Here is a 22553-nt window from a genome sequence, read left to right on the forward strand (position 1 = left end):
TTCTCAGCATCTCCAATCCTGATATGCTCATATGACCCAGCCTCATGTGCCATAATTGATAAGAATTAAAGAGAGAAGAACAAAAAGGAAAAAGGAAAAAAGAAAAAGAAGAAGGATATGTGGATTAATATCTAAGTATTAAAATTATGGGCAAAAAGGGACTTGACACCCTCACCTCTAAGTTAATTTCAACACTCAAGCACAAACCTTATCTTGAACAATTAATGAAACAAAAATGACAAATGGGTAATTGTTTGATTAATCAAGCTAAAATTTTACCAGTAATTTCAAGATCAATACTAATTAACCCACTAATTACACTAATTACTTTATTAATTTTCTTAAAGAAATTTACTACGAAAATACAATTTCTCAAAAAATGTCAATATATTAATTTTCTTAAAGAAATTTACTACAAAATACAATTTCTCAAAAATGTCAATATTCATCAGAACTCCCATGTAAAATGAAGAAATCTCCTATTTATACTAGGAAAATAAAAGGACAATTAGTTTTTACAAATATGCCCTTAATGGGACAATGACTTTGTTTGGCTCTGTCACTTTCTCTTTTGTGAATCTTTGAATTTAAAAAGTGGCTATTTGCATAGTTATCTTGTTCTCTTCCTCCTCTTCACATATATTGAACTTTTACACATTGAATGCCTTATTTTGGTATCCTTCAATCTCTTCTAAAGCCTCTTTACTTGTAAACATAGTTTGTAGATCTTGAAGCTTTTTTTCTCTACTACGTATGAATGGCCTTAAAGGATCTATGCTAGTATCACCCTCCCCTTCTTGAAATGAATTCGTTCTTGAATGCAAAGGTTACCTACAATACAAGGAGAAATATCACTAAAATTGAATACATTATGAACATTGTACTTACTTGGTAAGTCAATCACTTAGGCATTATCATTGATTTGCTTAAACGCTTTGAAAAGTCCATCTTTCCCTGGACTTAGCTTCTCTTTTCAAATATATGGGGACCTTTTTTGTGAAAGTGGTCCCATACCCAATCATTCTAATTGATGATCACCTTTTTTATCTCACGATTCTTTTGATTGACCACTTTTGAATTATTTTTATCAATAGCCTCTTTGATCTTGGAATAGATGTTCATCATCTCTCTTACTCTTTGCTTGGAATTTAAACTCACAACAACATCTTTATACAAAGGAATCATGGTTAATAAAACCAAAGTCTTAAATTCATAACATGATTCAAATGGGGAAATTCCAATAGCAGAGTGAAAAGACCGATTATATGCAAACTCAATTAAGGGTAAATAGTCTTCCCAAGAAGTTGGGGTTTCCTTAATCGTACACCTAAGCATGCTTCTAAGAGTCTAGTTGACTACTTTGGTTTGTCCATCCATTTGGGGTGGGAAGAAGTAGAGAACATAAGTTTGGTACCAAGTATACCCCATAGACTCTTCTAAAAATGACTAAGAACCTTGGCATCCCTATTAATCACAATAGTTTGAGGGACCCCATGCGGTTAAGAACATTAATGACAAACAAAGATGCAACATGACATGTGTCATCACAATTATGGCATGGAATGAAATGAGCAATTTTGGAAAATCTATCCACCACCACAAATATGCTATCATGCCTCTTTTAGTCCTTAGAAGGCATAACACAAAATCCATAGAAATGTCCATCCATGGACCACTAGGAGTAGGAAGAAGAGTATACTTACCTTGAGGATGAGTTGTGTATTTGTCTTGTTTGCAATCGAGGCATATCCATAAATTCTCTCCACATCATGGTTCATCTTGGGCCAATTTCCATGAGAATGTATAGTGTTTTGGGAACTCCTAAGTGCCCCATAAAACCGCTAATATGAGATTCCTTGATGAACAACACTATCTATGAGCTCATGGGGTGCATAAACTGGCCCATCCTTGAACAAGAAACCATCAACAAATTGAAACCAAGCAACCCACTTCCCTTGATGTAGACTTTCATAAACCTCTTTGAAGTTAGGATCCAGAGAATGAAAACCTTTGATCTTTTAAATCCTATCATCCTAGAAGATAAAGCATTGACCAATATATATCTTCTTGATAGAGCACTACCTTTCATATATTTGATCACATATGGAAAGGTCTCAATGAACTCAACCCATTTAGCATGCCGTTTTCACAACTTGGATTGCCCCTTAAGATATTTCAAGGACTCATGATCGGTCCTTATTATAAATTCTTTATGCCATAAGTAGTGTTTCTAGTAAGCCAACACACGCATAAGTGCATACAAATCCTTGTGATAAGTCGAGTACCTAAGAGTATCTCTCTTTATATTTTTACTAAAGTAAGCTATTGGCTTTTAGTTGTTCCCAAGTGCACAGGCAAGTGTACGTGGTCTCACCAAGTAATATAGTCACCTTAAATAAAGCTGAATATCGATCACTCAGAGACTTGTGCTAAATAACTGTCCAATTCTTGTTTAACAATTGAGATTAACTAGTGCAACGTAGCCAAAAGAGTTTTGAATGTTTGTAAACTAAAAGTAAACTAAAATAATGTGGGAAAGTAACGACTTTGGACAATCAATGGATTTTAATCAATGGATGAAAACCCAGGGTTAAAGCACTACGAACAATCATACAACGCTTTCAAACTTCATTCGTTAGACTACTTGTAATACCCCACAAAATCGCGTGTCAAATTCAGCTCGTAAATCTCCATGAAAGATCCCAAGACAGAAAAATTTTGCTACGTGTTCAAGATTCAACACTTAGTCTTATTTTAGACCTCCAAACTTAAGAGATTTATTTGGCGACCTTCTCGACATCCGTTTTTCAATTTTTAAGTTGCGTACGATCAGGAAATCTCGTAGTATATCCCGAGAGAGTTTTGGAATTTTTGGAGTAGAGTGAGGGAACGTTTGGGTGCCAAAACAGAAGCCCCGGGCGATTAGCCCACGTCGCCTGCTAACTCCAGTGCTTGCCCAATTTTTTTTCAGCATTTCAGGGTCAACTTCAAATGATCATAACTCCCTGTATATAATGAACTGTGAGAGCTTCTATATATCAAATACAATCTATGAGAGTATTCTTTCCAATTCAATTGGTTTCATCTAATTTGGGAATTTGAGTAAAAAGTTATGATCAATTTACTTTAGCCTGTCAGACAGTCAACAGAGGGACAACTGCGTCTTTTTCTCTTTTCTTAAGGGCATTTTGGTCATCTCCTACCCCATATATACCCATAAACACGGAATTAACCCCATTTTTAACCAAAACACACTTTTTTCTTCCATTTTCTCTCAAGAACAAGAAGATGGTTTTCAATTGGGGATTTAATTTTAAGAATCTTTTCATCAATCTTCCAAGATCACGAACTAAGGTATGCGTGTGTTGATTTATGGATTCCTTTTATCCATAAAGCTCAAAAAAATCATCTTCTAAATTATGTATTATGATATTTATGATGTTGATGGTTGATGATCATGTTGTTGAAATTTGATGATGCCCAAGATGGGATCTTAGTATGTTTGTATGAAACTATGGTGGTACTTATAATCTTGATGAATCCACCTATGCTAAAGATTCGCATGTAAGGTGTTTGTGAAAATACCTAAGAGACTAGAAATCATGCTTTTATGACATAATAGGTCCTAAATGACTGGTCAATGTTCTATTCTTATGTTCAACATGATTTCCATGCAAATTATTACGCATTGTTTTTGTAATATGGAATGCTTATGAAATTGAATTTATGCAAGTATTTACATATTATATGCATTCCCTTTTCATGACCAAGAATATGATAGCCATGTGTAGTATGAAATCCCTTACTTATGATATTGTGAATTGTGGACTTTATTCTTATGATCAAGTCAGTCATGTATGTCAGTTTCCTTCCATCTAGTCCTGGGGGTACTTGTACCCAAAAAATATAGTTGTGTGCCTAGAGCCATGCCATGTTGTCATGATATCCTCAGTCAAGCCATGCTCAATAGAATCCAGTCAGTCATGTGACTCAGGAAATCTTAGTAATCTCATGAACTTAGTCAGTTACCAGACATCAGTAGTAATTCCATCAGTCAATAGGAATTCAGTAAACTCAGTACCAGTCCAGTTCTACTCAGTATTCAGTAACTTCAGTTCTCTCAGTCAGTCCTCAGATCTCAGTAGTATTCCGTCAGTCAATAGAACTCATTAAATTTAGCTTAGCTCAGCTAAGCAACACTATCATTCCAGTTAATCAGTTCAGTCAATCATGTTCAGTGTCTGTTCAGATGGGAGTAGAAGTTAGCACCGAGTGAAAGTGTCTGTTCAGATGGAAGTAGAAGTTAGCACCGAGTGAACCCAAGGATGGGAACACACACTGTCAGATAAGGGTGTGATTCTTAGCAGTCATCCTTGCGTTCCAGAACTATGTAGCTAGCATAGGTTGAGATATCAACACTGCCAGCTTGAGGGTTGATGAGGCGGACATTCACCATTCTCTTTTGGGGACACTACCAGATTTGAGGGTTACTCACAACTTGTCTTTGCCCGTGGAACGGTATTGACACCCTTCCAATCAAGGCAAGGATTAGACCCCAGTTCAACTACATTAGCATACATGGGGCACGTCGGTTAAACTACTACCTCCCACAGTTTCAGTCATTCAGTCTCAGTAAAAGAGCTCAGATAGTTCTTCAGAATATCATGATTGTCAGATACAATCAAATCAGATATAGTACGGAACTCAGATAGTTCCATTAGATTTAGGGCTATCAGCTACAGTCACCCACGTTATCAGTATCCAGTATCAAGGCTATCAGATATAGTCACTCATGTTATCAGGTATGTCAGCTATCAGAAATCATTTGCCAGTTATATTAGATTTCAGTAAACTCATGCTATCAGTACTCAATTTCAGGGCTGTCAGATACAGTCAATTAGACCAGTCCTTCATAATTAGGACTGCTAGAAACAATCATTCCTTTATCAGTAATAAAGTATCAGTCTCCTAGTATTCAGTAATACAGTATCAGTTCCTCACTTATTAGTGATTCACAGATCAATATCAGTAAACACAGTCATTTAGTATCTCGAAATTGGTAAATTCATGTTGTCAGTATTCAAACTCAGTAGTTAGCATCGTCACGAGTTCAGTAGCAGTTACTTATGTATGTATGTGTTCTCACGTTCATATCAGTCAGCATTGTTCATGCATACAAACCCTTTGCATTTAGCCTACCTCACTCGTATACTCAGTACTCTTAGTTGTACTGACGTATTCGTGCTATGGTGCTTTCTTTTATGTTACACCATAGGTTCAGATACATAATTTCTAGACCAGCAGTAGCAGTAGCATCTCAGCTGTCAGAGTTCCAGCAATGAGTCCTCGTCTCTCGAGGGCATGATCATTACTTATGTTATGGTTTATTTCAGTTCAGTTTCGCTAGTCGAAGTTATTTGGGGACATGTCCCATCAACTCCCTATTCAGACAGTCATGTTAGAGGATTTTCATACTAGTATGTTCAGACTTCAGATAGTATTACAGTTGTTTTGGGTATTCTATACCCCACTCTCATGTTATGATTATTCCATTTTGAACCTTATAGCCTTATAGTATTATGTATTCCACATTTATGTTCTATATTATGCAGTGTACAGGTAAAGATATCAGCCATGGGTTAGCTTGTGGTCCCTCGGGGTCATGGGCACCGTGTAGCGTCCCAGTTCAGCAAATTGGGGCATTACACTACTTATCTTGGTTGTTGATTCATAGGATTTATCGTATGGTCATGGTCTCCTGACCTCTAATCATCTACCTAACTAAACATTATATCTACATCATTGAGCCGAGATGTAATAATCTATTTAAATGTATTAAGATATCATCCTACAAGTGAAACAAGCAAGGCTTCTAGGTGTATCCCTATCCTAGAAGCTAATTTAGATTCCTTATTTTATATAAGAATAAGAACCTTACTCTATTTATCCCCACATTCTATCTTCCTATTCCTCATCCCGAGATCACAAGGTCAACAACATGTGTATTCTAAGGGTCGCGAATCCTGAAAATAGTTAAAACAAATATAAAAAAAAAACAAATATGATAATCAATCCAAACAAACTCAAATCAAAGCGAAAGTAAACATATTCTTGGTCTTAACCCCGAAAAGGGAGATTTTAGCCGCTAATGGATATAATCATAATCACAATCATTGAAAACATGTTAAAATCTATAAACAAGATTAAGTAAAGATAGAAAAACCCTAATTGAAGTGTTTTCCATACCCTCTCCAAGTTTCAAAGTCGTTCACGGTGAATAGCAATAAGTTAAATGGGATTGGGGTCGCGACCTGGGCTAATCATGAGGTAACACTATTTTAGGCCCATTAGGAAGATTCTCATGCACATCAAGTGCCACACATACATTTTTAAGGTCCCACACACACTGGTGACATCCAACGTGTCAAATTTTACGTCGAGTCATGTCTTGTGCTTCCGTTGATTCATTCCCAACCTTGTGGTGTTGTTTCCACTTGATTTACAGCTTTTATATCACTCAAATATCATCATAATAAGCTCATCAAGAATCCTATAACATCAAATACCACGGATTATAGCCTAAAATAACTCAACATCCATAACGGCGAACTAGAAACTCGAGCTAAGACTAGGCTTGCTCACGTTGAGCTTTAACTTATTCTCTTGACTCTTGGCTTGATTCAATTGACCCTTGAACATTATAAACAAGTTTTTATACAAATAATTACACAATAATACCATTAGGAACTCATCAAACAAGTTAGAATCCATCGAGATAGATGAGAACACACCTATCTCAAGCTAGTAACACTAGTTTTCTCGTTTGAACTCTAAGTGACCAATTTAAGTATAAACTTGTTTGAAGGACACCTTTAACATTGTAATAACATACTTTAACACTTAGATTCTTAATTATATCATCATTAACACATTAATCACACAATAAGTCCTCAAAACAAGGCTAATTAAGCTAGGATACAACACTAATGTGCATAAATCCACCTTAGATCATCACCCTACACTTAAAGCCTTGTTCGTCCTTAGACAACTCTTCACTATAAGCATCATAAGCTGAGGTGAATCTACACTTCTACTACATGCAAGACACTCAAGCTAGTACTACGATGACTACAAATAATGCAAGTTACTACACTAAGCATGTTATGTACAGAGTTCAAAAACACTACTTCAAAACATCCTAGCCTCAAGAATTGACTCACCAAGTTAGAAAACTCATACATATTGTTCAGTCACAGACATCATACAAATCACCTCACTATCATCAAACATGTGCCCACACCATAAGAGAGTTACCCAAAATCACTCATATAAATGCAATTTATAACTGAATGGGTACAAGAATCAAGCGACACTCACTCTCACAAGGAATTCACAAGTTGGACATGATGAACCATAGGCTTTCCCTTAGTATAGTACACCACTAATAGCAGAATGTTAAAACTTAAGATCAAATAGGTTTTTAATGGTTGTAATGTAGGCTAAGGGATGGGTAGAAACTATTTTTTTCAAGAATAGTGACTATCTTTCCTAAGCACTTTAATACATCACACGTCATTCAGCTCATCTTTAATAACCATTTTACACCCCTTTTGTCTACCCCTTTCTTTCAGTTTTCCCCATCTCATTAAGCTCACTTACATACACAATGGTGGGAGTGCTCTATGTACACAACTTATTCAATTTGAACAAGTTTTTTTATTGTTTACATTACTCAACTTCCAACCATACCACATATCATTTTTTTGAACACCAATAGCTATTACTCAGGGGCTTCACTTTCACATTTCTCCTACTTGAATTTCCAACTCCCCACTCAATTAATTATATACTAAAGTGCTTAGGAGTTTTGGATCAAATTAAGGTCATCAAAGAAGGGAGTAGGCTACATATGAGGATTCCAAAGAATAAGCTAAAGGCTTAATGGGGCTAACTAGGATATGCACAAGGGTAGGTAAAAAGAAGGTATAAACATGGCTATCAAAAAATGCCTATATCAACTCCTAAACCCACCCTCTTAATTTTGCTTTCTACACACACCAGACAAGTCTAGCATCAAATGCAACATGGAACATACAACAACCTTACATCACATATGGCATATGCTTAGCTCAAGTAGGATCATCATAGACTCTTAACCAAATAATCACATGAATTCACATTAAGCCAACAAGTTCAAGAGTCATAAACATGAGTCTAGGAGTCTCAAAAGTAGTAATTCACACAATCAACATTCTTTTACAATCAAAACACTTACATCATCCAGTTATATATAGCACCAACAAAAATATCTCACTCTTTTTCCTAACATAATTTTTTTAAAATTAATCCTATAAGTGGAAATTCCCCTACTCCACACTTAAAAATCTACTTTGTCCCCAAAGTATACTCAAAAGTAGAGATAGAAATACTCCTTGAGACCTATAGGCCTAGCTAGTAGCATTTTCTTGCATCAAGGGAGTCTAAGGAACCCACACTTAGTCTTTGCCATGCTCCTTATCTTAGGTTTTCCGGTACCTAGACTTCCCATCAATATATGACTCAACAAAAAAAAAACTAGTGAAGTAAAAACTAAAATACTAAAAATAAAACATACCTTAACTTGGTTGCCTCTTAAGCAGCGCCTGATCTAGTGTCGCTGCACGACCCAATCAACTTTTTTCTCCACCTTGAGGATATGAATTTTACCCCTAAATTCACATCCATATTTTTGGTTTGCTCATAGGGAGGTGGTACAAAGATTAAGGAACCAAGTAACGGATAGTTCATGGTAAACCACTCGGCCTTGAAGTGAGGTATGTTTTTATGTTTTTTAACTAGTGCAAAATTAAAAATATAAGATTCTTGTTCTTCATCTTCACACTCTCCCACTATTTTAGATGATTCCACAGACAAGACATCATCTAAACATAATGTAGAAAAGTGCTTTGAGTGAGGCCCAACCAATCCCACTTCAAAATTTATAATATCTACAACACACTCACTATTATTCACCTTCTCAATTTAGTCTCAAGAGAAAGATGACAACTAAATGGCTGTAATTCTTGTGTCTGTTCCACACATTGGCTCGTATCCTCTTTTACTTTACTCAGCCTTTGTAGAGATGGTGGTGGTGGTATCTTCTTAACCTGTTCAACAACATTATGTTTTGAGTACTCAGACTTCCTCGAATTATCAGTAACTTTGTCTGCAGCTGGTTGGCGAGTAAACTTTGCATCTATCACCTTAGTTTTTGTCACGACCCAAACCAGGGCATAGACATAATGGGCATCCCAAGTCCAACTAGGATCGGGGACCGCCCCCTGTTACCTAACCCAACCACTTTATGCATCCTTTGATGGGCTAAATTTTGACCATATAACAAGATAGCATAAATGCACTTATGAAGACTCTGGATAGGGTCACAACCGTGACCGGCCAAATCGAATCCAATTGTACCAAACCAACCATCCAACCACACCAAGCCAAACCAAAGGCCATAACCAATCAGAATATAAAAACATTATATGATAATCACTCCCAAAATATAGTACGATGTATCAACCAATAATATTTTCCAAGGGTGTAAGCCCAACACCAATACCAATGCTAAGGCAAATAGTAATATCGATCCCGCCCATACCAACCCCTAGAAGTACCACAAAGCCTCTAACCAAAAGAGTAAAAATATCCGATTAGGACATGCCCCCAACCATGGCCAAAACCAATATCCAAAATAAAATAAAAATTCCTAAAGATGTCCATAACATGAAATGGAGCCTTCTAAAAGGATGAAAGCTCACCACCTCAGTCCAAATACTAATACTGAGTTTGAGTGCTTAGAATAAAGAGTAGAATAACTGGTTCCTGCATAGCGTGGGTATACATCCTCCAATAGATAGGTTAGCGAGTGATCGCTAGCATAAACTAATGATAAGGATAAAATAATACCATTTACAAAACCAAGTAAAACCATCCATAATGCATACAACCATACATATATATAAGTGCTGGGAAAGGGAACCGGGTTTATCATGCAATTAAAACATTTACCTGGGTTGTGAAGCTTTGCCGTTTTAAACCATCCACGGGCAATATGGGTTCAGATCCCCCTGCTGAAAGGGCCCCAATACGTGTAGCCGCACAACCAGGGAAGTATCCCATGGGATGACTAGTACATCACCCAATATAAGGTGTGAAATTATGCACATGGTCCACAAAGATCAACCTTATACCGGCAAATATGACTTTCCAGTTTCGGTCCCCCCGAGACCTCCACCTTCCATGGCTTAGCTACACCCCCCCTTTAGTGCTCAGTTAAAATCATTTTCAAGCAATCCATTTACCACTTATTAACCAAGGCCATTTAGGATTGTATCATCATAACAACCATAATTGCAAGTACTATCCATAGCCAACCATATGTAAGTTTAAAGGGAATTTTAAGTACCCTTCCATTTACTATATTAAACCTCTTAGGGGAATCTGCGCCTCACAAGCATAACCATTTAGTCATTTTCTTTTCAAACCATTTAAACCATGCATAAATCCTTTATCAAGTTTAAAAAAAGCAAGAGTTTCATTAAAAAGTGATCAATGCAATGAACATATCGTTATAAGCATTTTGTCAAACACATTGGGGCATAGTATATATCCAAAACTAATTACAATTACCAACAACCATTTCTATATAATCCAATTACCCAAAACCACCATTAATCCATATAAAAGCATAATCAAAACCATGAAAAACCACAACCAACCATTTATAAACAAACCCCCCCCCCCCCAATTCATATTTGAAAACCAAAATCATACAATAATGAAATCATAAAAACCAATAATAAAAACCATGCCTTTAGTTGGAACTAAAAATAAGGGAAGAGAACAAGCTTTATACAAAAGAATTGATGGAAAGAAATCACCAAAGAAAGCCCCAAATTAGCTCTTAAGATGAAACCCTAGCTTTCTTTCCCCAAAAGCTTTTGAGAGAATTATGAAGTATTTAGGAATAGTTTCTAAGTGTTAAAGAGTAAAATAATAGGGTAAATACTCTTCCAAGTAGGCTAAAATTTGTGGGGTCCTATTGAGGTTAGTAGGAAAATATCTAGAATACCCCCTCTTAAGTTGCACAAAATCTTGTCACAGGAATACGACTTACCTATACAAATCGTACCCTTTCGATACGAGTGGTACCTACCACTCGTATCGTACACTAACCCTTGGACTTGTCCAGCATACAAATCATCCAACCAAGTCGTATTCAAAGCATACGATCCGTACCTTTCATCTGTATCCCTGGCAGAATAGAATACCAAGAGGATTGAACACTGTCCCCTATAAGAGTACAGGATACGACTCGTAAACAACTATACAACTTATATCCCCTAAGTTATTTCTATTCCAGTAACCCATTAATCCCACCAACCAACACTGGTCAGTATACGATAGGATCATACCACTCATATCCTAATATACAGCTCATACCCATGAGTCGTATTAGGTCCGAAGAATAGAATTCCAGGAAAAATTTTAAGGGCCAAAACCCAGGATGTAACATTCTCCCCCACTAGGATTATTTGTCCCGGAATGACGAGCAAGGTAGGGGTAACCACACACAGAGTTATTTGAATTATAAAACATATTCCCAATCTTAATTAAAGTTTGAAAAAAAAAGGCAAAGATATTAATCTTTTCTTTACCAAACTCAGAAAATAAAGATGTGTTCAAGAACACATACCTTCCACAAAAATCCTGAGAGCAGAAAACAATAGCAAATATTTGGACTTCATGTCCTCCTCCGCTTCCCCATAGCCTCTTTCACTTTATGGTTCCACCACAGAACCTTAATCAAAGCCACATCCTTGGTCCACAACCGACGAACATGCCTATCTAATATCTCTATCGGAACCTCTTTATAAGACAGAGATTTTGAGATACCCAACCCCTCTAAAAAAATAATCAAAAAAGGATTACCAATACACTTCCTCAACATGGAAACATAAAAGACTGGATGATCCAAGCCCAAACTAGCAGGCAACTCCAATTCATACATAATATTACCAACTCTTCGCAAAATCACATAGGGACCAATAAACTGAGGACTGAGCTTCCCCTTCTTACCAAACTGCACTACTCCCAAACACTTTGTCCCCAATCTCAAACTCTAAGTCTTTACGCCTAACATCCGTATAGGAATTTTGGCGATTCTGGATAGCCTTAAGCCTATCCCGAATCACCTTCACCTTCTCCATAGCTTGATTAACCAAATCTGGACCAAACATATCTGCCTCATCAAGCTCAAACCAACCTCTAAAAGATCTACACCTCCTACCATATAACTCCTCAATAGGGGCCATACTAATACTAGAATGATGATTGTTGTTGTAAGAAAACTCCAGCAAAGGTAGATGCTTAACCCAACTACCACCATAATCAATCATGCATGCCTGAAGGATATCCTCCAATGTCTGAATAGTTATCTCTGCTTTCTCATCCTATTGCGGATGAAAAGCAGTACTCATACTAATCATAGTACCCAACCCTCTCTGGAAAGACAGCCAGAAGTGAGATGTAAACTGCATACCACAATCAGAAAAAATTGAGATAGGTACCCCACACAGCTTCACAATCTCCTGAAGATATAGCTTTGCATCATCTTCTATCGAAAAGGTAGTTGTTTTATCCCTCTTTAACTCGAAGGGTTGGAAAACATTGATTTCGAATTTTTAAACTATTTTGAAATTTTAAAGAAAATTTTAAAATAATCTAAGAAATTACAGAGTCGCCACTTAATTTATTTGAAAAGAAATTAAGAAACTTTTTAAAATAAAATCCTAAGTCTTAAAATAAAAGAAGGCTTAGGCTTTTAAGAAAATCCCGCGTAAGAGGTTCTTATTAATATTTTAGAAAGGTTTTTAAGGCACCTAAAATATCCGCTAACTTGCGGTAATTTGGACTATTTGAAAACCATCTTTAACTAACTTTGAAAAAAAAAAAACTGGTTTTTGAAAAGAAAGTGATATAGGACGAAACTTGTATAAAATTAATTTTTGACAACTTAGTAGGGAATTTAACCAAGTCTAAGAAAATAAATAGCAAATAAGCACATAAAGGAGAAAGGGGAGAATTAGAAGATTTAGGATCGTAAGCCCAAATCCATTAACCCTGTCCTAATCTAATTGGGCTTTTGGATCACCTTCACCGATCCTAATCTAAATATCGACTTTTGGTCCATAACCTGCCCTAAACTATTTTTGGATCCATTGACCTAGAATCGGCTTCACCTGTATTAAAATACAATTTTGGCTTTGAGGCTCCAAATGAATGAATAAATAAATAAATGATTAAATGAATAAATAAAAAGAAGACAATAATAAAAATCAAGACTTTTCAATTCTCTTAGTGACCTCATCAATAGGTTTTGACCCATTTTCCTCCTTCATCCATCTTCTAGCACCCGCACGCCATATAGTCGACTTTGGGTTTAAACTTCGAACTTGACTCTAAGAGGTGGGCCTCATTGGCCCATTACGAAATACAAGAGGAGAGGATTCCATTTGGACTTAAGATATTTTTGCAAGCAAAGAAAAGATAAAGAAATTAATATATGTTCAAGGCATAAAAGTGACATTACAAAGCAAAAGAAAATATCAAGAACCAAACTTTGAATGACAATGATAAGCACACTTGCACACGTATAACAAGAATGAGAGTCAACAGATAAAATCCAAAGAAAAGAAACCCACTTACATGCCTTATGATTTATGTTCACATTAAGAATGAATAAAGGTAAAAGGAAGAAGGTCATATTCAATGAATTAATGCGAGAACAAACAACATAAGCTTACCAAAGTAAAGGGATGAGATAATAAGAAAAATAACCATGACTTCTAAAATTTAACAAATATAGACACAAATCCATATAACAATATAAAATGAAGGCTAACTTTTCAAGAAAGGGAATCTTTATTTCAATTAAGGCGACATTAACGAAGATTCATATATTTAAATTACCACAAATATTTTAGGGGAAAACGTGTAACGACCTATGGTTTAGCTTTCTAAGACATCGTTGATTCTCATTTGATATTATGACACAAAGAGAGACACGAATCAAGTTTTTACACACACAAAGAGCACATATAACAATCCAAAGGGAGTAAGAAAAATAGAATAAAATTTTAGCATTTCTAAAAGTGAAATATCGCTCAACAATCTTACTATGCATGACTCAAAAATATCTAAATAATTTTATTTAGCCACAAAAGCCTAAACTTTCTCATCATTTTGACAAATCAACATGCGAAAAAAAAGGAATAAACATCTTGGATGAAAATTAGCTAGCACTTCATCTCTCATATGAGGATTTTGAAATCCATTAAAATAATTAATAAGTGACCAGTTCTTGACTTAACCAATTACTATTTTATTAAGGCAAAACAAGCAATAGTAACTATTCTTTTCGACATAAAGAAAATAACTTTGCATGCTAAAGATAAATATATTCGCCAACAATGAATTTAAACAAATCATAAGAACGTCTTTTAAGCAAAGATTGAAACGTTATTCATAATAATCAAAGAATAAAGTCAAAAAGGGAGAAAAAAATTAATATTATCTATTCTTTTCAACATAAAAGAAATAATTTTACATGCTAAAAATAAACATATCCGCTAACAATGAACTTAAACTAAGCATAAGTACATCTTTTAAGAAAAGATTGAAACTTTATCTATAATAATCAAAGAATAATGTCAAAAAGGAGAAACAATCAATATTAACTATTCTTTTCAACATAAGGGAAATAACTTTACATGCTAAAAATAAACATATCCGCCAACAATGAATTTAAACAAAGCATAAGAACGTCTTTTAAGGAAAGATTGAAACTTTATTCATAATAATCAAAGGGTAAAGTCAAAAGGGAGAAACAATTAATATTATCTATTCTTTTCAACATAAAGGAATTAATTTTACATGCTAAAAATAAACATATCCACTAACAATGAATTTAAACTAAGCATAAGTACATCTTTTAAGCAAAGATTGAAACTTTATCTATAATAATCAAAGAATAAAGTCAAAAAGGAGAAACAATCAATATTAACTATTCTTTTCAACATAAAGGAAATAACTTTACATGCTAAAATAAACATATCCGCCAACAATGAATTTAAACAAAGCATAAGTACATCTTTTAAAGAAAGAATAAAATTTTATCTATAATAATCAAAGAATAAAGTCAGAAAGGCATGTACAACTATTGCTAGCTCATTTTTATACCATGAACATAAAAATAACCATAATATCAATACCACAATGTCTTATGACCTTCAAGGCTTTCTAAAACAAATAATTCCTACAAACAAAATTATAACTACGAACTATGAAGAAGAAAAGGATGAAGAAGAAAACGATAATAAAACAAAAAAAGGGTGTGTTTACCTTTTTTGGAACAACAAAATGGGACTACAAGCTTTCTTCGGAGTCTTGATTAGCACCGGAAGGCATTCAACTCGAGGTCTTCAATTAGCCCACGAATTTCATGGAAAAGAAAATTTTTTTACTAAAATAAAAATTCTTCGTTGCTCAAAGTTTTTTCTCAACCTTGAGACTTGATCTTTCTATCAAAATAGTGGTAGTATTTATAGAAAAGGTTGGGAATTCAATTCTTTTCATCCACCAATGTGGGAGAGAGAATTTAGGGGTATTTTTTAAAATTTTAAAATTGAAGATAAGGTGAGGTGGAAGATAAAGTGGAGGAAAATAGTATAATATAGTACAATTTTTGAATTTCAAAATTGGAAAAAGGACAAGGTTGAGGGGAGAATTGTACAATGTAGTACAATTTTTGAATTTTAAAATTGGAAAAAGATAAAGTTGAGGAGGAATTGTACAATTTAGTACAAATTTGAAATTATTTTTGGTGGAAATTGGGTAGAAGTTATGAGAGTTTGGGATTTTAAATTTAGCCAAATTTATTTAATTTTGACCAAATTAAAAATCAATTGGCGGATTATTGCAATTATGGCCAATTTGATTTCAATTATGGTCAAATCTAATAGATTGACTAAATTAAATTGAAATTCGATACGAATTAATACTTTGTTTAATCACAAGTCTCTTGATGAGATAAAACCATAGAAATATTCGTTAAAATAAATTATTTTTGAGAATAAAATATATTCAAATCAAGGTCTTACCCATTTGAATTAATTTTTCAGGATAAGACTTGATTAAAATTCGATATTTCATAAAATAGATATTTAAATAGAAAAATTATTTAATTTTGTATAATTGAATACGATAATATATAATCGCTACTTAAAATGAAAAAAAATCTAGATAAATGCTTTGAAACACTTTTATTCGGACAAAACAAAAATGTTGTAATTTTATTAAAAATTGAAGAAACTCAGAATTAAACTTAGTTGTGAAGGGCAAAAATTAAGTGTTAACAACTGCCCCCTCCCTTTAGGTAGGGTGGATGCAAGTAACCCTGGGCAAAGGGAGTTTGACACTCCTAATTTTTGTCTGACCACAAATTCATTTCTGATAGAGATTAGTTTTCGCACAAGTTTCATGGAGTTCTGGCCGGACCACGGTATTACGTTTCCTACATATCTTAGATTAGAGGAGAATTCAGGCCACTTGTAGTCCATGAAGCTTGATTTAAAGAACGATTTTCAAAAAATTCATAAGCTATCTCGATTTTGGAGTTTGATAAAACCGAAAAGCTGGAGAGTAAAGAAATTTTGGGGGGAGGTTGGAATGCAGTCAAGTTTTTAAAATAGATCCCAGCCTACATATCCCCAACTTCAACTCAATCGGAAGAAAAGATAGTCTTTTATTTCAGACGATCCTTGGCTCAGGATGAGTTAATACCCCATATTCCCTTAGCTAAAGATTAACTCTCAGTTCATGAGTTATCCAATATAAAAATTTTGAAATGCTAATTACTTTTTAGTTTTGAGCCTGCCATTGCTTAGAAAATTGAATCAAAGTTCTAATGATTTAAAATTTCCCAAAATTTAATAACCGGGTAAGAAGTTATGACTATTTTAAGTTTTAGTCGTTAAACACAATAATTCAGGCCAATAGTGTGTCGCAGACTAAGCCAAAATGGCAATTGTCAGTTTCCAGTGAGGTACCGCAATACCGGTGTATCGCGCTAAAGCTCATTTTCACATTTGTCAATTTCCAGTGAGCCAACGCGATTGTACCATGTCGTACCAAGCTTCAAGGTCCCATCTAGTATGGCAACGCGATTTCACCACGTCACGCCAGCAACCACATTCCCAGTTGTCATTTTCTAGTGGCTTGGTGTGATAGCGATGCGTCACGGCTGGGCCCAAAATTGGGTTTTTCAGTACGAATTTTTAAGTCGTTCTCAAGTATAAATGGATATTTTTCCATGGCCCCAATTAGTATAAACACAAAATTAACCCCTAAATAACCCATTATCTCATCATTTATTCACTTTATTCAAAGATTAAGTCATTCTCTCTAAAAAGGAGCCAAACCCTAGCTTCAAAAAAATAAGAGCAATCTCAGAGGATTCACCAAGAACTTCAAAAAACTCACAAATTAAGGTATGTTAGGTGTTCATCTATGGGTTCCTTTCACCCATAGAGTCCACGAATCCATTTTCAAAATACAAGATTGTTGAATTATGAATTTCCATGCTTAAATTGAATTGAATTCATATTCATGTTATTGTTGGGTTTTAGTCCATGATTAAATTACATTCTTTTATGAAGTTAATCATTGTATATGTTGAATTACATGACCTTCATAATAAACCCTTAAATTTGCAAGTTGATTGATGTAGCCATGATGACTATATGTTTTGATTATTGTATAACCTAAGCATGCTCCCTATGTGTTTGATAAAATGCCTATGTGAATGAAATAGTGCCATTATAACATGATAGCATGTATTCCCCATTCAAGTATAAGTAGATGCATTACAAGTGTTTGATTAAATGCCTCAATGAGTGAACTATGAACAAGTATACATTGTTATAATTTTCAAGAGTATATTATGCTTTATTTTCATGCTATCAAGTCCTGGGGGTATTTAGTACCCGACAATTTAGTTGTGTGCTTAGAGCCAATGTCAGTTACAGAATCTCAGTCATGTCACAATCAGTAGTAGTCATAGTTAGTTACAAAACTCCGTAGAACTTAGCCAGTTACCGAACTTCGAAAAACTCAGTAAGCTTAGTATCAGTCCATTCTAATTCAGTATACTCAGTTCAGTGCCTTTCAGTTGGGAGTAGGATTCAGCACCGAATGAACCGAAGGATGGGGGCTCACCTGCTAGTAGAGGGTGTGATCTCTAGAGACAATCCTTGTATTCCAGAACTACGTAGCCAGTGTAGGTTAAAACATCAAACCTGTAAGTTGAGGGTTGAAGAGGTGTTTTAACCTGACAGATTAGGGTTCCACTATTCTCATTAAAGTACTTGCCAGATGAGGGTAACTCTTCAGTGTCTTTACCCGTGGCACGGTACTGACACCCTTCTAACTGGGTTCACAAGTTGGACCCCAACTCAGTTATTTTATTTGGGGTATGTCGGTTAGATGATTACCTCCTACAGTTTCAGTTTTAGTGTTCAGATTAGAACTCAGTTTAGTTTTACAGAATCAGGAATGTCAGATATAATTAACTAGTATCAGTAAATCAGTTATCAGTAACTTCAGATATAAGTTACTCAGTATCAAAATTTAGGACTTAGCTTTAGACAAGCTTAGTCACAATATTTATTTATAAGCACAGTAGTGCATACTCAGTATTTATAGTAGTATCAGTTATACATGTACTCTCATGTTCAGTTACTCTATATCATACAGTCAGTTATTGTTCATGCATATGAACCCTTGCATTCGGCCTTACCTCATCTATAATACTAGTATATTCCACGTACTAACACATACTCTTTCTTTGCACTATGATGTCTCACATCATAGGTCTGAATGCTCAGGTTCCCGACCGTGTATAGATAGTGTAACGCCCCAAAAATGGGTCCCGAGATGTCACACGGTGCTTAGGATCACAAGTGACCCCAAGCTAACCCTCCTACTAGCATAACTCATAAGCAACTGAATAAAATGTATAAATATGAAATAATAATGCGGAATATAAATCTTTTATGAATTTGCTCAATACAACATGAATTTACAAATGACAACTCTGCTTTTTCCAACAAACTAAAACTGAATACATCAACTTCTATGACTGTCTATGAAGCCTTATAAAGCCTCTACTAGTACTAACTATAGGTAGTCAGGTCACGACTCCTAACTATCCCAACTCAATATGACTGAATAAAGGAAATACGACATATTCTCGAACTATATAAATAACTGAAGCCCTTGAATCAAATGACTCATCACATATTGACTGGATACCACGAACTGACTAGATCTAAAGGTGCATACTATACTTTGTACCTGCATTCCGAGAAAATATAGCCCACATACGAATATATGGGTTAGTACCATAGAAATGTACCGAGTATATGGGGGTGCAATGCATATATAACAGAATATCTTAATATCATCACAATTTATAAAACTATGCATGCTGATATAAATGACTCACTTAGCTCGAATTAAATCATCAAAATCATGGATGAATAATACATGTAAAGTAAAACGAGTGAGTCATTACAATAAGTTCTCAATTCACTTTTCTCTCGGTTTCAAACTCGTAAAGTAATCAAGTCTTAAAATAGCTCTATTTAGAGCATACGTTTCAATCTTTTGGAAACAAGTAACTTTCTCAGAAATCATAGTTTTCAAACCATACACACTTATTTTAGATAGAGCAGAGACACACACACCCCATGGGAGTTTCTTATAACCGACATAAACCATGTGAGCTTATCATGGAGTCCAATGTTTTGACCTCCTAAGGAAGAAAGCCCACATTGGGAAGGAGCGTCATACTCTTGCCAGGGAGTATAACCTCAACTCAGTGATCACAAACTCAGCCTTAGGCCCACAAATCTCAAATCCTACGGTGGCACATAGTTCTAGGGAAGTAGGGTACGCTCACCCACGCCTCCCGCTCGGTGCTAAATACTACTCCCGTACTCAAGCTCAGTCTTATTTAGGAAATCGACCTCAAACTAATCTCAAGGGCCTATAGTGAAGGCCAAATCATATTTCTCATAATTGAATCATAATACATTGTGGATTCCTATTTTCAACTCAAAAATCATGATATAAATTTCAATTCAAATATCGGTACATAATTTGATAAAGGAAAACTCCAAATCATAATATCATAAAAATCCAATTTCAACCTTGACATAAATATAACGATTCTATCTTCCAAAATATCATCTCAAGTTCCATACTTGTTCAATATCAAAACAACAATCTTTGCTTTTGGGAAATACTTATAAAATTATTTTCACGACTCGAGATCAAAATCTCCTTATAATTTCATCACATATATTTAAGACCCAAAATATAAAGATTTAATACATCAAAATCATATCTAAATTTCATACTCAACAATCATCTCAAAAATCTTCACTTATCTCAATTAAAATTTTGGGAATAAATTCATGACATAAATATCATAATTTCAACAACTCAAAATTCATATCACAAATTCCGTAAATTCACTCCCAATACTCATTTCAAATAAATTCAACAACATCAATTCTTAATAAGAAAATATAAATTAAAATATGTATATCTCAACTCAAATCATATCAAGATAAAATATAATGCCTTCAAATACTTAATTCATGTATAATTACATAAATCCAAAATAAGATAAATTGGTATAAACTTCAAAATAAAATTTTACGCAATTTTTATAAAAATCAAGTTTTTGGCACAAGAACAGAAGGATTATTCTTGTTCAACACCCACATACCTCAAATTTGGGACTTTGGATTAACTTGGAATTCCGGAACTCAATTCGTAAGATTGGTAGGTGCTCCTTGTAGCTCTCGCAATGGGGATTCCGAATCTTGAATAAATTTCGAATTTCTACAGTTGAATTTTGATGGATCTTGATTTGTATATTGGGACTAGGGAGCGTTGTTCTTGGAAATTTTGCTGAATATGACCATAATATGGTCAATTGGAACATAAATCCCGTATTAATGGACTAATAAATCGTGGAAAATAACTAAAATCCCCTCAAAAAATTAAAAATGTCGCAGAAATTCTGCAAGTTGACAGCTTATAGGCTGAAGTAAATTGGTCATAACATTTTACTCAGATGTTGGATTTGGATATAATCAGCGGCATTGGAAAGAAGAATCAAAGAGATTTCATTTGATATATCGCAGCTCTCTCAGTTCATTATATACAGGAAATTATGATCGTTGGAAGTTGACCCTGAAATACTAAAAACTGGGCAACAGGCTATGCATTTTGCTACTGGTTTGAAATCCAAACGTGGCCTTATGCATTCTGAAAAATTCTAAAACTCACCTGATATGTAAAATGATCTTGTCCGATCATAAAGCAACTTGAAAATAGAAAAACGGATGTCTAGAAGGTCATGAATTAATTCCCCGAAGTTTGAAGGTTCAAAATAAACTAAGTGTTGAATACTTAGCTAAAGTTCTAAGTGTTAGGCTCCTTGTGATTCATTTTGAAAGCTCTAACGACGAGGGAACTTTGCGGGGTCTTACAGATAAATTCAGATTCAGTTAGCAATAGTAGATTAGCAGTGAGTCCTCATCATTCGAGGATATTCTTTAATTTTGTTATTTCAGCAGACTCAATATTTCAGTACATGGAGTTAGTTGGGGGATTGTCCCATCAACTCCACTTTCAAACAGTTTCAGTTAGAGGCTTTTCAGACTAGTTTTTAGTCAGTATTCAATTTTATAGATTGTTATTTCAGTTGATATATTTTATCAGTATTTCAGATATTTTAAACCTTATGGCATTTCAGACTATTATTCTGCATTTATTATAGTATTATGTTTTAGATCTCACAGCAGATATTAGTCATGGGCTTGTAGTCTTTCGAGGTTGTAAGCACGGTATAGTGTCTGGGGTACAGACTTAGGGCATTACAATGAGTGACAAGTTGATCGAGTTGTGGAAAAGAGGCTTGTAACCTCTTAATCATGAATGTGAAATCTTTCACATCCATAGGTAAAAACTTACCAGGACATAATTTCCCAAACTCTAGGTGTCCTATCACTCAAATTTGAAGAAAGAAGAATGTTACCCTCGATAAGAGTTTAGAAATACCCTGAGAGTAAAGCTGAAACAAAAATATCTCGAAGTACCCACATGTCTTTTAATAGAGGTGTGGTTTGATTGGTGGTGGCGATCATTCTTTAGCTCGTGTCCAAAGAGTTTGACATCCCTATCTAGACTATGTCCTATTTTGCTGCTAAGAAAAAGTTCCACATTGTGCTGAGTCCTATCTGGAGTCATCTGCACCTGTGGTTTTGATTTGAGATTTTTATCCTCTCGAATACTCTCGACAATGTCTCAAATAAAATTTTTAGTGCTAAACATAATTCATGAAAGAGGTATATAGTCTTTTACCATATCTCTACATG

This window comes from Capsicum annuum, chromosome 4 (assembly GCF_002878395.1).
Source record: "Capsicum annuum cultivar UCD-10X-F1 chromosome 4, UCD10Xv1.1, whole genome shotgun sequence".
NCBI classification, from domain to species: Eukaryota; Viridiplantae; Streptophyta; class Magnoliopsida; order Solanales; family Solanaceae; genus Capsicum; species Capsicum annuum.